Here is a 16,034-nt window from a genome sequence, read left to right on the forward strand (position 1 = left end):
TCCAACCATGCACGTTATACACCACAACTACCAACAAAATTAGCATTTCGGATTCAAGTAAATGCCTTGAATAAACTTGTTCATCGAACCATTATTAACGAGGGGGCATCTACTTATATAATTTCTATGAGTTGTTGGAAAAAACTTGGTTCACCGCCTTTGTCACGTTCACCAACAACATTAAAAGCTTTTGACGGTCACACATATACACCTTGTGGAATATTGAGTAATTTGCAAATTGAACTAGGGAGAAAAATAGTAACGGTTGAAGTTGAGGTAGTTGACAGACCCCTTGACTACAACATTTTTCTAGGAAGACCATGGGTTTATGCCATGGCTGCTATGGTTTCAACATACTTTCGTATGATTTCATTTCCTCATAAAGGTGGAATCACAGTTATCGACCAACTCGCCTTCTTCGCCTCTAGTTCACAAGTTATTGGAAGAATTTTGTTGGTACATGGACCCCCACTATCTCTCCAAAACATTGGTGTAGGTCTCTTTAAAGACTCTTCCCTAATGGGTACTTTTTCACTACCACCACCATCAAATTTGGTGGAAGTGGAAAAAGTTGAGACTTGCAACATGATATCTTCCACTTCATCTAACTTAAGGAGGATTACCAATAGTTTTGGAGTTTGTAGTAATAAATAAATCATGCTGGTAAGCCCTATTGAACTTGCATAAAAATTAATTTTTCTGGCTTTCGCGGTGAACCCAAATCCATTTTCGTCAAGTATATGGGTAGATTGTTCATTAGAATTTGGTACTTCTTCCGATCCTTTTTCACGTATATTTTTTATTGATGAAGGAATCGTCCAATCAGTTATGATGTAAGGAGAATCATGGGAGGATTATCATGATCGTTCCCATCTTACAGATCACATTGAAGATTATTCAAATGAACTTAATCACTCTTCAGTTGTTGATTTCCTTTCGAATTCTATTTTCATAGATACAGTAGATTTCGAGAGAAATCTATCAAATATTTAAGAGACTATTTCTATCAATATTTTAACCAAACCTAATGTTGTAGAAAACATTTATGTTGGCAAATCTTGTTCTCCATCATACCTTGATATCTACCATGCTCTCTTTCATGAATTTCGAGATATATTTTCATGGTCATACAAGGAGATGCCATGAATTGACTCTAGTATATTTGAACATGAAATCAAAATGTATCGTGATGTCAAACTAGTACAACAATGCCTCCGACCTATTCATCCAAAGAAGGCTACTGCCATTAAGGTAGAAGTTGAAAAACTTTTTCATGCTGGTTTCATTTACCCTATTCCCCTTACTGAATGGGTTTCTATTATTGTTCTTATCATGAAGAAACAAGGGACAATATTAGTGTGCGTCAATTATAGGGATGTTTATCAGGCTTGTCCAAAAGAAAATTATCCTACTCCCTTTATCAACCATATTATTGATGAATGTGCTGGATGCGAAATATTCTCGTTTATGGATGGTTTTTGCGGCTACAGTCAAATCAATATCTGCCCGCTGGACCAATCTAAAATTGCTTTTATTTGTCCATGGGGCACATTTTCTTATCGCAAACTCCCATTTGGTTTGAAGAACGTAGGGGCCACATTTCAAAGGGAAATGAATTATGCCTTCCATGACATCAAAAATATTGTTCAACCTTACCTTGATGATTTACCTGTTCATTCACGAAAGTGGTCTGATCACCTGCAGCATTTGAGAGATATATTTTTACAGTGCTGATACTACAAAATATGACTCAATCCACACAAATGTGTGTTTTTTGTTGGTTCTGGTCGTTTTCTTGGATTCGTAGTGTCTAAGGAGGGAATTCAACTCAATCCATTTAAGGTTTCGAAAATCCTTCATTTTCCTCTACCTTATAATCTACTTCAGTTACAGAGACTCCAGGGGAAGGCTAACTTTCTGAGGAGGTTCATTCCTAATTATGTTGAATTATCTAAAGGATTTACTCATTTATTGAAAAAGGGGATACCCTTTCATTTGGATTAGGTTGTGCAAGCTTCCTTTGATGCTCTTAAAGATACCTTGATTAGAGCCTCATTAATGTATTCCCCGAATTATCAAAACGACTACTTCCTTTATATCACCGTTGCAGATACGACCATTGAAATGGTTTTAGTCAAAGAGGAAGATGTGATTGAAAATTCGATATATTATTTGAGTTGCCATCTCAATGGTACAAATGGAAGTACTCTTATGTCGAGAAACTAGCTTTACCAGAGCTCTGTTCAAGTAGTACAGAGATTTCGTCACTATATCCTACTCTGAAAGACCATTGTCATTTCAGATTGTAGCCCTATGACATATATTTTTTCACATTAATTGCTGAGGGGAAAATACTCAAAATGGATAGTAATTTTGTAGGAGTTTGATTTGGAATTCATCAAGTCCAAATCAAATAATTTTTTTAGTTTTCGCCAAGCTACTTTGCGATCTTCCATCGAATATCATCGATTCAACATCAAAACCATTCAACATAAAAACCATCATTTCTATATGAGTCTTTGTTCCATATTTCATCATTTGACGCATGGTATGCAGATATATTGATTTATCTCCAAACCCAAACTTTCCAACCTGATACCTCTCGCTCGCAACAAGGACGTATTCGATACCAAGCCAAAGATTATCTGATCATTGGAGACACTCATTACCATCGTGGTATCGATATGATTTTATGAAGGTGCCTCACTCATGAGGAAGCTGAGAAAGTTTTGAATGATTTCCATTCCAGTGCTTGTGGTGGACACTTATTTGGTTATGCTACTGCGTAGAGAATTCTTCGTTCTAGTTACTTCTAGCTTAGTATATTCAAAGATTGCATAATTATCGTCAAAAGCTATCATGCATGCCATATTTATGACCCTAAAGCTAGATTACCACCTGTACCATTGCATCTTTTCATTGTTGTTGGACCATTTGCCAAATGGGGCATTGACTTCATGACATGTAACCCCACCTCAGCCGGGGGGCATGGGTACATTATAGTCGGCATTGACTATTTTACCAAATAGGCCAAGGCAATGCCAACATTAAACAATAGTGGTGAAATGGCTACTCTTTTCTTTTCCAACCATGTGGTTGCCTAGTTCGGTGTACCACAAGCTATAGTTAGAGATCATGGGTCACACTTTCGCAATCACATGATGGCTATGTTGACTGCTAAGTTAGGACTTTCATATGATAGTTCTACCCCTTATTATCCACAAGCGAATGGACAAGTTGAGGCCATCAAAAAAGTCCTAAAGAAAATGCCTCAAAGAATGATAGGGTTTCATAAATGAAACTGGCATTTAATCCTGTACTCTGCCTTATAGGCATATCAAACCTCGGTGATAAATGCAACTAGATTCACACCCTTTCAATTAGTGTATCGTCTGGAGGAAATCTTGTCAATACAATGTGAAATTTGATCTCTCAAACTCACGATTGACCTGTTACCTGACACTTCTAAAGAAGAAGCGCATTTCATGGAACTTATCCATCTGGCTGAAACCCATCGTGAAGCTGAATTGGCTAATGAAGCACATAAGAAATGAATGAAGGTGCAATATGACAGAAATGTCAAGCCTCACCTTTTCTCAAAAGGATACCTGGTCTTACTTTATGATCAAGAATCTCATAAACTAGGAGTAGGGAAATTTGAACCACTTTGGATGGGTCCTTATATTGTCAACCGTGTTTTGGCAAAAGGTGCCTACAAGCAGGTCGATTATGATGGACTTCGATTGTTAAAGCCTCAAAATGGGTTGTATCTCAAATGTTACTATGCTTAATTGAGTTTAGTAAAAAATCATTGTATATACACTTATATTTCATGTGTGTGTGTCAATGTGTCTTTTAGGGTTTTTATGTGTTTAAGTAATCCACTTTCCATTTGTTGCAGGTGTTGGAACCTTTGGAACCATTTGTTCGTTACACCAATGGTGCTAGTCATAGTACGCAAATCTTCTACAACATGGGCCATTTTCGCTCCAAGTGGCGAGTTAGTGAGTTTTCAAGGGATTTGTATTGGTTGATTGACGAACAATATCGCTGAGTATAGGGCGTTGATCAAACTTCTCTTTGATGCCATTTCACTTGGCATCCATTGAATCATCATTAAGCTGGATTCACAACTAACAAACATTTATACTGTGTGAAATCCAACAATTCTTCATATGTTCCTTACAGTTCGTATTTTGGAAATACATTTTGAGTACATTCAATATCAACATATTTTCAGAAGCTTTAACACATTAACTGACTCATTAGAAAACTATGTGTTAAACAGACATTTGCGACACATGTAAAAGTAATTTTTGATTCACATCATTAGTTGAATATGATTGCATATAGCCATACATATAAAAAATCTGAAGGTCAAAATAAATAGATGTTTTAAATTTTTTTACAGAATTTGGATCCAGGACACGTTTATTCATCTGACCTAAAAACTCAAAATGCATGCAAAAACATCCTAAGTAAACCTAGTGATGCTGATGATAACAGGTCGTAGCCTGAGATATCATGTGCAAGAGCCGCATCCAACAGCCTGGAACACCAATAGTATGGCGTTGCAACCTCATAGTTAACTCCTTGATCTGGACATCTGAAATACCAATGGTTAATCCCTCCACATGATCCTACAACTCTACCAAGGTCTTGGCCAAATCCAAATCCTGGAGGACCGCTCTCGCAATGTTTCTTCTTTCTAGCCCACCTGCCTCATGTTGGTGCCTCATAGGTCAAACAGTACCCATATATACATGCATGGGAACGATTTTATTTAGTATTGGAACATCAAAACACAAAAACATGTAGAAACTTAAAAATCAAAAAACATTTTGGTCAAAAATTTACCTATAGCACCACATTGAGTGCCCTCTCGTAGAATCAAATCTGCATCTCCACAAAATTCCATCCCTGAGTATGGATGCTCCTCAACGAAAATGTGATGTCGATTGAGCCAACTAAAGAATGCAGCGGAGAAAATGATTGTTGACTGACCCACTTGTATAGCCATCAATTCGACCCACCTCTACATCTGTGGATCTCTAGGACTAGCTACACCGAGTGTCACATGCTTTGGTTGCATCAATGGAATTCTTTCTAGGGAAAAAGTGATTAAGATCAAACCATAGATAAAAGTCTTCAGCTTACCACTTTTTATGTTGGTTAGTTTTTCTTTCAGTGAAGAAAGTTAAACCTCACACTAGTTGAATAATTTCAGCACAAGACACTCTACTGCATACTGCATATATGATCTATTCGTCAGATGAAGTGTCACACTTCTAGGCAACTTTGTGATAATAAAAAGGATAGTTCTCTAAGGAAAATCACTTACATCCCTGATGCTTATTTTCGCATCCTTGTTAGGCTGTGTACCTGGCCGACAAAACTATCAAATGTAATCCCTCACCAATTCACCTCCATGGGAAAATCCTGAAAGTGAGGTGGCGGCACCCCACCTCGATAGCCTGGTAAGAAAGTAAACATCATCGATCATAATAGGGACCACTTTGTCCCCTAAGTGAAAAGCTTGATCTGTCACATCCCATGCATGAACTAGGAACTACAATAGTTCTATTTGTTGCCTTATTCCAGACAACCTGAAGTATTTGAGTAAACCACAGTTTTTGAGGGCCTCAACTGTACTTGGATTATTTAGGAAAATTATGTCTTGTTCTTCATGCCCTCTTTCTTTCCAAGTGATAGTCATTCTAATCCGATGAAATCCTGAAATAAAACCATAAGCTTAATCAGGATCTTTTCCATGCAAAAAACAAGACAAATTTGGGAGCAAATAGGTGAAACAAATTTGGGAAACTCACCCAGCGTAGCCCAGGCAAGGAGACAGTGTGCTATAGAGTAGGTAGCCCTCTATATAGGTGCTCTTTAGCCCAGTTCTTGACATGCAAGCCTGCGCTGATCCCATGGTTAAAAAATCTAACCCTAGAGGCCCCAAAAAACCCTAAAACTTGCATGAAATAGTAAAAGAATTACATGAAAAGAAAGAGGAGGGGTAGATCTCCTACCTAGTCCATATGACACAAGAAATGGTCCATAGAATCTCTCACAATCATCTAGTAAAGTTTGAGGTAAAAAACTAGCCCAAAGCAGAAAACTAAATGGTAAATATCAAATGTTAAAAATGACATGGTAAATACTTGTTTTATGTTTATTTCATGTTCATTAATTGAATAAAATTTAGTATTTACATATTTTTACTCATGAAAAATGTATGTTTAATCCATTTCGTGGTGTTTTGAGTAGGTTTTATAACTGACTTATAGAATTTGACGTGCTCGATTGTAAATTGCATCTTTGACCATAGAGCACACTTTTATCTATTTTTTGAGCTCTGTTAAACATCGAAAAAGGAACCCCCTTGGAGTCCTCTTTAAACTCTTTTCAGACTCTCTAAATATGAAAATATTGTTGAGCACTTGTCCTTTTCAGCTCATTAATGAATTGGAAATGACATTTATTCAGTATAAGTTTAACCCTTTTTCAGGCTGAGATAGATTATTTACAAAAAAGGAATACGTTGATCGAACATGGTCAATAGGTTCTATCCCATATTGTTTTACACTTTTTCGGGCTTAAGAGACAAATATACGAAAAAGAACTTATGGAGTTTCCTTTTTGTCCCTTTCAAACTCTCTAAATATGAAAAGGACTGAGTTATCTTTGTCGTTAAACTCGTTAAAACATCAAATAGTGACAAACTTGTCGATCGTGCAAGATGGAATTTCACCTTCGCTAGGCTCATTAAAACATCAGATAGCAATGGATTCTCCTGAAGGGTGGAATTATAAAACAAGCATATGTTATCCTCCTGAAGCTTGCTCAAAATAAAGAGGTACTGGTCAGCAATGACTAGGGAAAATGGAAAAAGGGGTAAACCACTTTTGGTAGCAGGTTGCTCTTGAACATGAAACTTTCACTTCATCACCATTAGTGTTTGAGCTGGGTTATCAACATGATGGTTATCATACTATTGGCCTATCATACCATCCATCACCTTGTTTTGGGTCAATTCTACCAATTCATTTCAATGTCGCCGACATATTCAAGGGAAGTCACTTAGTTAAAATTCATCCTTTGCAATACCATAAACCTTCATTTTCATGACCGCCATTCCTGAACCTTATGTCGTCAATCAAATTTCATCTCCAAAATAATTACACTTGTTGTGTATCATTGATGTGGGATACATTAAGGCCCTCCTGCGACAAGTTGCTTCTTTTCGACATCAGCACATTATCTAAGAAGTTGACTTAGAAACACCCTTTCAGTACCTTCAGGCTTGCACGCATAAATGGCAAGTTTCTCACTTCCAATGATAGGTTGACATCATTGGCCTTCGATCGAAAGACTTTGTATGGTGTTCGACATAAAAAAATCCATTCACACTATGCAGAATGTACTGTAGTACCCTGAGGATCATTATCATTATCAGTGATTTCTCTTGTGTCTGTTAACGGCTTACACCATTGGCTAGTAATTAGATGATGTCTTCGCATGTTCAACTTCAGATCACATATTTGCATGGTTAGACTCGTACTTGAGTGAACAATTGAATGAGATAAAAGGCCCCGGATCTAGTTTCATCCATCCGGACTGCAATTTCAGGAAATGTACCAAATCATCCATATAATGGCTTTACATTGATGGTCATTCCAATCATGGGTCTATATCTATAGATGACTTTCTATTTACTTGAAATGAAAGTTTATATGCTAATCATGGGTATTCCTTCCCTCAGCAATTCATGAGAAAAAATAAAAATATCATGATATAATGTATTGTAATCAATGCAGGTCACCAACCACTTCGTAACCTCCTCATCAAATCGTAAAGCATTTCACTCAACATTAAATTTTCGACTGCATGCTTTAGGGGGCAACTATTACAGATCCATTTGGGCACATCACTCCCATCATCAAGATCAGTGTTTTAGGGCTCATCAAACCCTAATTTCAGTTGCTACATGCCCTAAAGATGTCAACCTTTTGAATGCCTCCTTCCTAGATAGTTTCATGGCTTGAAGACATCTCGAAATGACCTTTAGAGGGACCAAAATAAGAAGGCCCATGCAAGGGTACACTATAGAGAAATTAAGTCCATGCCAGGGTGCTCTACAGAGCACTTAGACCCTCCTTGACCTACGTTGGGTGAGTTTGAGTGAAATTCACATAGGGTTTGGGTAATATTCTTACCTTCTGGAGCCTTCTAGAAGATTCCGACACTTATCATATCCTATGAGCTTGAAAATGGATGAGGAATGAGTTAAGATACATCCTATCCTCTCATCCTTTCCTCCAAGGAATTAATTCTAAGTATGGAAGGCCATTCAATACCTTCATTGATGACAAAAACTCCTCCATCTTCCTATAAATTGAGCACTGATCTAAGTGATCCGGGGCTGGACTTTGATGAATTGTAAGCAGATAATGTTAGTTTGAGAATTGAGACTATTGTAAGTGTCATTATGCTACCAGATTTTCATTCTTATGATGTGATGTGGATGGAACCAAAGTTGGAGAAGTGACTTCAAATTAGGCTTCATGGTTGTAATTCTTCCTTCTATTCAATAAAGCATTTGCACCTTTTTCCATATGCTTATCTTGATATGTGATTCTTATGTGTGTGAATGTATCTGATTCCATTTACTTGTAATCAATAGATATTTTTCATTGATTAGTTATTTTTATTATGTTGATGTTTACAGGTACTTCTCAAGTGTGTTAAGTACGGGAAGGAGTGACAGGATCGATACAAAAGAGACAAGAAGAAAGCGAAAGTACAAGTAGGTCCTCTTATTCTCTTTGTCTTATCTATTGTTTATAGAAAAAGGTTAAATTGCTTTAAACTCTTGTTCTAGATATAGCTACTTATCTAGGGAATTAGTATTTATCTGTAGATACAAAATTCTTCATAACAAGTATATATTTTCATACAGGGAAAAGAGTAATTGTTGTGTTAAAAATTATTGAAACAAAAACATGTTTCATACATAATAGCTATAATGTTATTTCCCGCTAGAAAATATTATCTCTGCATGTAAGTATCCTAGATATTATGTCCATTTTCTTTTGGAAAATATTATTTTTGCAAGCATGGAAATGAAATAATTAATTTACTAGTTTCTTGGAAAAGAATATGCATATTGCATGTAGAAAAGAATGGTTAATGTTGTGCAATTTAATGAAAGATATTGTGCTAGAAGCATTAGAGGAAATTTTAGCCTAAAAGTGCCCATGAAATTTTCACGTAATTTTCATGTCATAATATGTGAACCAATCAAAATCCTTTAAATTTAAAAAGAGGTACATGTAAATATTTTGGAGGGAAAAGAAGAAAAACCGCTTTTTTAATTGAATTTTTAGCTTATCTCCTTATAGGTTTACTCAAATTTCTCGTGTACACACTCACTCGATGCAGAATTAAATTTCACATGCAATGAATACCAATCATGCATACTTTTGAGAAGATGAACATTGATAAAAATTGAAGATACATTAAGAAAAACATGTACACCACATTTTTTTAATGTATATTCAATCTTAATCAATGTGAATTTTCTCAAAAGTATGGATGATGGATACTCATTCGATGCAGAATTTATTTCCACATCCAGCAAGTGTATACACTTGAAATTTGAGCAAACCTATAAGGAGATAAGCAAAAACTATAATAAAAAAAAAATATTTTCTTCTTTTCGCTAAGATTCATAGCTCTTATTTTGTTATTTTAACTATTATTTTATTATTTTTCCTTAGGTTTCCACTTTTAGGTTGAAATTTTCTGTAATGGATGCATATTTACATACACCAACTGGGGTATTAGTTTTCCCTTTGTTAAGGAATAATCGTTTACATGCACAAGAGAAATATCTTTTATGTTAGCTTTCATTTCGAAAGATTATGAATTTGCGTATAAGATTATGTTAGATTTATTTTGTGAACATCATGAATTTGTATGCAGGATTATGTTAGCTTCCATTTGAGAAAAGGTTATGTAGTTGCATTCAGGAATAATAAGTATTGTCAAAAGTTTATGTATTCTCAAGAAAAACAATAGCTAATGTGCTAGTTTCCTTTAAACGAATAAGGACAGTTGTAGTGGTTTTCTTTAGAAAGGGGTGTGGAATTATGTGACGGGAATAATAGTTAACATGGTATGTATCTTGGAGATATTTTCCCTCTTCTTATGTGAAGAGAGGGTAATACCTACAGAGGTTATTTAATATTATTGTGTTTATGGGTAGAAGTTGTTGTTTCCCTTCTCGTGATCGATGTGGGATAGGAACAACTGAGCATGTATTGCTTATCTTATCTATTTAATTAGATATGTGAGTTATGGATGGACATACATGTGTCATAACGATACACATGTAAAAACAAATAGACATGCTTTGATAGTTAAGTGATTTTAATTAATGCATGTGCAATATTGTTAAAAAAAGGCATGTCATGTTATTTTGTTTATGTTTTATGAATTCACATGAAAAAATGTTGAAGAATTACTAATAAAAATTTATTATTGGCCTAATCAGTATTTGATCTAATCATGATATCAAAGTTTGTTGACACTACCAGTTACATGAAAATATTGTGACATATGTGAAACGTAGATTATGTGTAACATTATGGAAAGTAATGAGCTAGTGGCCCATGAAAATTGAAGGAATGTCAACTGCAGGATAATCCACTAATGCAAATAACCCAATCACAAAGACATAATGGTCAAGGATTTATGGGTAAATGATATCATGATTATTGTAATAGATTCTAGCTAGTTATGTTGTATTTACAATGATATTTCTTTGTAATATTTTATGACAATGGTGAAGGGATGAACTCCCTTACAAGTCATTGAGTGAGGGGTGAAGAACCTCATTAGCATTTAATAAAATTAAATGTTTTTTGGTTTTCACCCTACGAGGTTTCCAAGGTATATCGGTGTTGAATGATGTGATTTCCTATTGTGTCATTATGATGATTTTGATTCCTTGCATGATGTGACATTTACATTATCAAGTATATGATAAAATAGTCATGAAAATTATGTAAGGTTATATCTAGGAGTTTATGACAATATTCTACAATAGTAGTTATTATGTTATGGAACTTACTATTTGGTTTCTAAAGTTACTCAATGTGATGATGATGGTTTTATCTAATGGTCAGTGAAAAGACTATAGCATAAGTAATTCAAAAAGTTACACATTGGTAAATTATGTAAAAATATTCTAAGTCCATACATTTTTCTATGAGTTTTACCGAGGGATTTTACAAGTGGTATCAAAGTTGAAGGTTGCAACATTGGAGAATCTTTCTAATTAGTAAGCATAAAAGAATTATAGGTATGATACTAGTGAGCATCAACCTAGTTGTGACTCTAACAAAACTACATAACTATGTACGCATTAGATTACATTTGACATGAAATGCATGATTCATATTAATAACTGCATTGAAGAAAAGTGACAATATATGCTTTTAATTTTTTCTCTTGACATTTGAATCTTAATGCAGATAAAAGACAATAAAAAATAAAATCCTAAGCACTCGCTAGTGATAGTGTGGACTCACTACCAACCTTTGCATGTATACTATGTTACAATGCATTGGTTGCAAAGAATGAATGCATGTATTAATATGGTGATAAAGAAAGGATGTAGAAGGTGGGGGTTGACAATATAATGTTTTAAAAGACATTGAAAGAAACCCTTTAGAATTTAAAAATAAACAATAAGTCCATTGGTAATACTTGAGCGTAATGGCTAATAGTTGATTCAACCCTTTCATGGTTTAATTAAGATGGTTGGTAACATTGATTAGTTAGTATTGCATAACTAAATATTAAACTTGTATGCATGAATCAATTTTTTTGAAGCTTATTGCAAGTTGTAAACAAGTTATTGTTGGTAGTTACTCCATGTTGTTGGTTTATTGGTAACAATACAATGTGAAATTTGGAGTTGTTTGAATTGTTACCCTAATTATTATTGTCATAAACACATTAATGATAAACTAGTGTTTAATAAAGAGGTTTTGAATAGGATTTTATGCATAACAATATTGTATGCAAGGAAAATACCATGAGTGCGAAAGTGGATACTTGTAAGAAATGTATACTTCTGACTACAACTTCTTGAAGGTTACAAAGTACTTGGATCATGATACAATAATGTCGTTAAAGTGAATGATATAATGGTTTGACCAAATGATAGAACTAGTAGTAATCAGATGATGTTTCTTACCTTATTTGTTTAAACATTACAACTCTATGAATTGATGAATTGATGATTTGATGGTGATGTTAGCTGGTATGGATTAATTATATGCATATGCATAAATGAATGACATGTTGCATGAGTTAGGAAATATATGAATGTTAATGATTAAAGTAATGTTCCCTTAACTTTTGTTTTGTAAAAACAACTTTATGTTGGCATTATGACTTAGATTTGACACAGGTGTTGACCTTGATGGCAACTCACTTAGATGTCAAAGTACAGTTCAGTAGGTTAATAGCTCAGAGTTACAGATCAAACTTCATAGAATGAGGAAAGAGAAGTATATGTAGGTTCACCCTGAAAAAGAAGTGTATACACATGGGTTAATAGATCAAAAAGTGTGTATAACATACACACGCAGTTTCACAGAAAGAAAGGCGCGTACATGTTGGAAATCCAAGTTTTGGTCCATGGTATTTTGATCCATGGTATTGGTCCAAAGTATCTGGTCCAAAGTGTTGATCCCAGGTATTTGGTCCAAGGTATTCGTCCTAAGTGGTTTTGGACCATGGTATAGAGAAAGGCCTAACACTATATAAGGAGAAGAAGATCATTAGGCTAAAGCACTCAAGCATTGAATATCTGGTGATGAGAAAGATCTAGTGCATGGGTTATTGGGTTATGGTGCATAGCTGGATCTAAACCAAGGATGAAACTTAACGCTTGATGAAGGATAAGATCTAATCAGTGGTCAAGACCTTAAGGCTTGAAGTGAAGTACCTTTATGTGGTTTGATCATTTATCTAATAACTGGTGCATGTTGTAGTCTGTAAATATGATCATCTAGGTATAACTGAAGTCTGGAATTGTTTTAATCTATAAATAATCATTTACAGATCTGTACGCAAGTTCACTTTAGAAAAGGCGTGTATACATGTTGGTTTTGCATATAAAAAAAATGTATACATCTTAAGTTTGATTTGCAGATCTGTATGTACGTTCGTCTTGAGAAAGGTGCGTATGCACGCAAGTTCGAGATAGGGAAATAGCGTATTGATAGGTCCCTATAATACTAGTGATTACCCCATTACTATTGTAGTTGTATCCCTTATTAATATTTTTGTGCCCCTATTGTCCACATATTTTTATTACTGTGCTCCATAGAATCCCTCTATTGTTATTTTTGTGGCTTTATATTATTATTGTTAGGTCGGCTGGATTATATTGTGACTCCTTAGACTCCTATATATAGAAAGGAGGTTTTCTCATTTGTATCATCCAAGAATTGTTCATTTATGTAATGTAAAGGAGGTTTCCCCCTCGAAGAGGCTGAATTCTAAGGCGTTGATATATCTTTTCTATCTTTTACTTGAGCTGGTTTCATAACATTTGGTATCAGAGGTTTGGATTCTAGGGTTTCGCTGCTCCAAACAGGTCATCATGACATTTTCACTATAACTTTTTTTCTGTGACATTTCAGAAGCTAAAAAAAAAACCCATTTGAGAATGAATCATGCTGACTCTTGGGTCGAAATTTCAGAGCTTTTTACGCTATATTTGCGGAGATATGATCTGAGGAAGTTGGTCTTTTTGCAGACTCCTGAATTACAATCCAAACATGTGACCTAGGGAAAATCGTCATAACCTTCTTTCTAAGAATTGGATTGAAATTTCATCAGAAGGTATAGAAAGAAGATGGACTGTAATTTCTTGTATATATATTTTTAGAGCCAAAAGTTGAAACAGTGACTCGTGGCACGTCATAAAATTTCTCTCTACTGAACCAATCTATAATCAGGTCACTGTGGGAGATTGTGCATAACGCTTTCATGGAGAATGCAATTCAGATCAGACTGGTGGCATTGGAAAGAGGACGTAGAGGGCTAATAAAGGTCACAATTTCATAACTAGATGATCTGAACTTACAGAGATACATCAGATTCAATATCAGGCTCCTACAAAGTGAAAAAAGGTGTGTAGTTTTTTTAAAATTTTTGCATAAGCTTGGTTTGAAAAATTAGTTTAAAGGAATTCAAAGGGCATAGTAAAGCATTATTATCATTAATTGATGCCTTGAGGAAATAAAATGCAAGCACCTAGTAGGAAACTTGAAAGCTCTAGCATGACTCATGAAGAAGAGGAATAAATGCAACATGATATATCAAAATTACGAGACCAAGTGCAACAAGTGTCACTTGCACAAAAAGGAACGGAATCTAATATGGATGGTTTAAAGAACGATGTAGAAGCTAAGATGGATGGTTTAAAGAAAGGCTTAGAAGCTAAGATGGATTGTTTAAAGAAAGACGTAGAAGCTAAGATGAATGATGTGGAAGCTAAGATGGACGATTTGAAGATAGATTTGAAGACAAACATGGAAGAATTGAAGATAAATATGAATAAGTTTCTACAAGAAATGGTCACTAATGGTGAAAGGGTAGTAAAGGAAACTCATGATGAGAACAAAATAAATGCTAATCATGATTCCATAGACTCTAATGTTGGATTGAAGACCCTCCATATTCCAAAAATCGATATGAGGAAGTTTGATGGCAGGGATCCTGCAACATGGATATTATAGATGGAGCAATTTTTCGATCTCAATAATGTGCAAAACACACAAAAGGTATGTATTACAACTTTATATTTGGAACCAAATCATTTTGTATGGTATCAATGGCTTTGCTCTCGTAAACAAATTATCACTTGGGCAATTTTTACAGAAGAATTGACAGCACATTATGAGGGTACAAAAAGTAACACTTTTTTTAGCCAATTGATAAGTCTCAAACAAAAGGGTTCAATAATGGAGCACATTGAGGAGTTCCAAAAATTGAACATAAGGGTAAAAAATATACTAGAGGAGCATAGGATTGATGTGTTCATAGGGAATTTTAAGGATAATATCCAACATGATGTTCACCTTTGGGAACCTGACTCATTAGAGAAGGCATTCAGGTTAGCAAGTAAGATGGAAAGAAAAATTATGGCAACCAGGAAGCATACCAGTCACAACTATAAGGATGGAAGTGTTGTTACCCCTAGTCTTGCACAACCTATAAGGTTGACACCACAACAAATGGAGGAAAAAAGAGCAATAGGGCTTTGTTATAGTTGTGATAGAAAATACACTAAAGGTCATAAGTGTGCTGAGAAGAAATTATTCTACATAGATTGTGAAGAGGAAGAAGAAAAGGAGCAAGAAAGGTCAAAGGAAGAGGATATACTCCAAGAACAAATCCTAGATAAAGAAGAAATGAATCTGACCATATCTTGTAATGCATTGGCTGGAATTACCACTCCTCAAACCATCAAGATAGAAGGACAAATCAAGAAGGAAAAGGTAATAGTGTTGATTGATTCAGGAAGTACCCACAATTTTATTCATTGTAAGGTAGCAAAGGAATTGAATTTCTTCCTATATCTAGCACCAGAGTGTCAAGTGATGATTGCAAATGGAGGAATGATAAATTTCTCTGGAAAGTGCCATAATATCAAGCTATCCATGGGAGAATATGTATTTACTAGCCCAATGCTCTCCATTCCAATGGGAGGTGCTGATGTTGTACTAGGAGTCCAATGGCTACAATCCTTGGGTACAATAGCTTTTAATTTTCAAGAAATTTTCATGAAATTTTCTGTGGAAGGAAAGGGAGTTGAATTAAGGGGTATTGCAAGGAAACCGAGAAAGATAATCAGCTCTAACAGTATGACAAAGATTCTAAAAAAGCAACAAAGAGGTGTAATTGCACAATTATGTTCACTAGATGTTTTCACATCGGAATCATCT

Source organism: Pinus tabuliformis, chromosome 3_1 (assembly GCF_031772625.1).
Source record: "Pinus tabuliformis cultivar Carrire ecotype Pingquan chromosome 3_1, CPIR1, whole genome shotgun sequence".
Classification (NCBI taxonomy): domain Eukaryota; kingdom Viridiplantae; phylum Streptophyta; class Pinopsida; order Pinales; family Pinaceae; genus Pinus; species Pinus tabuliformis.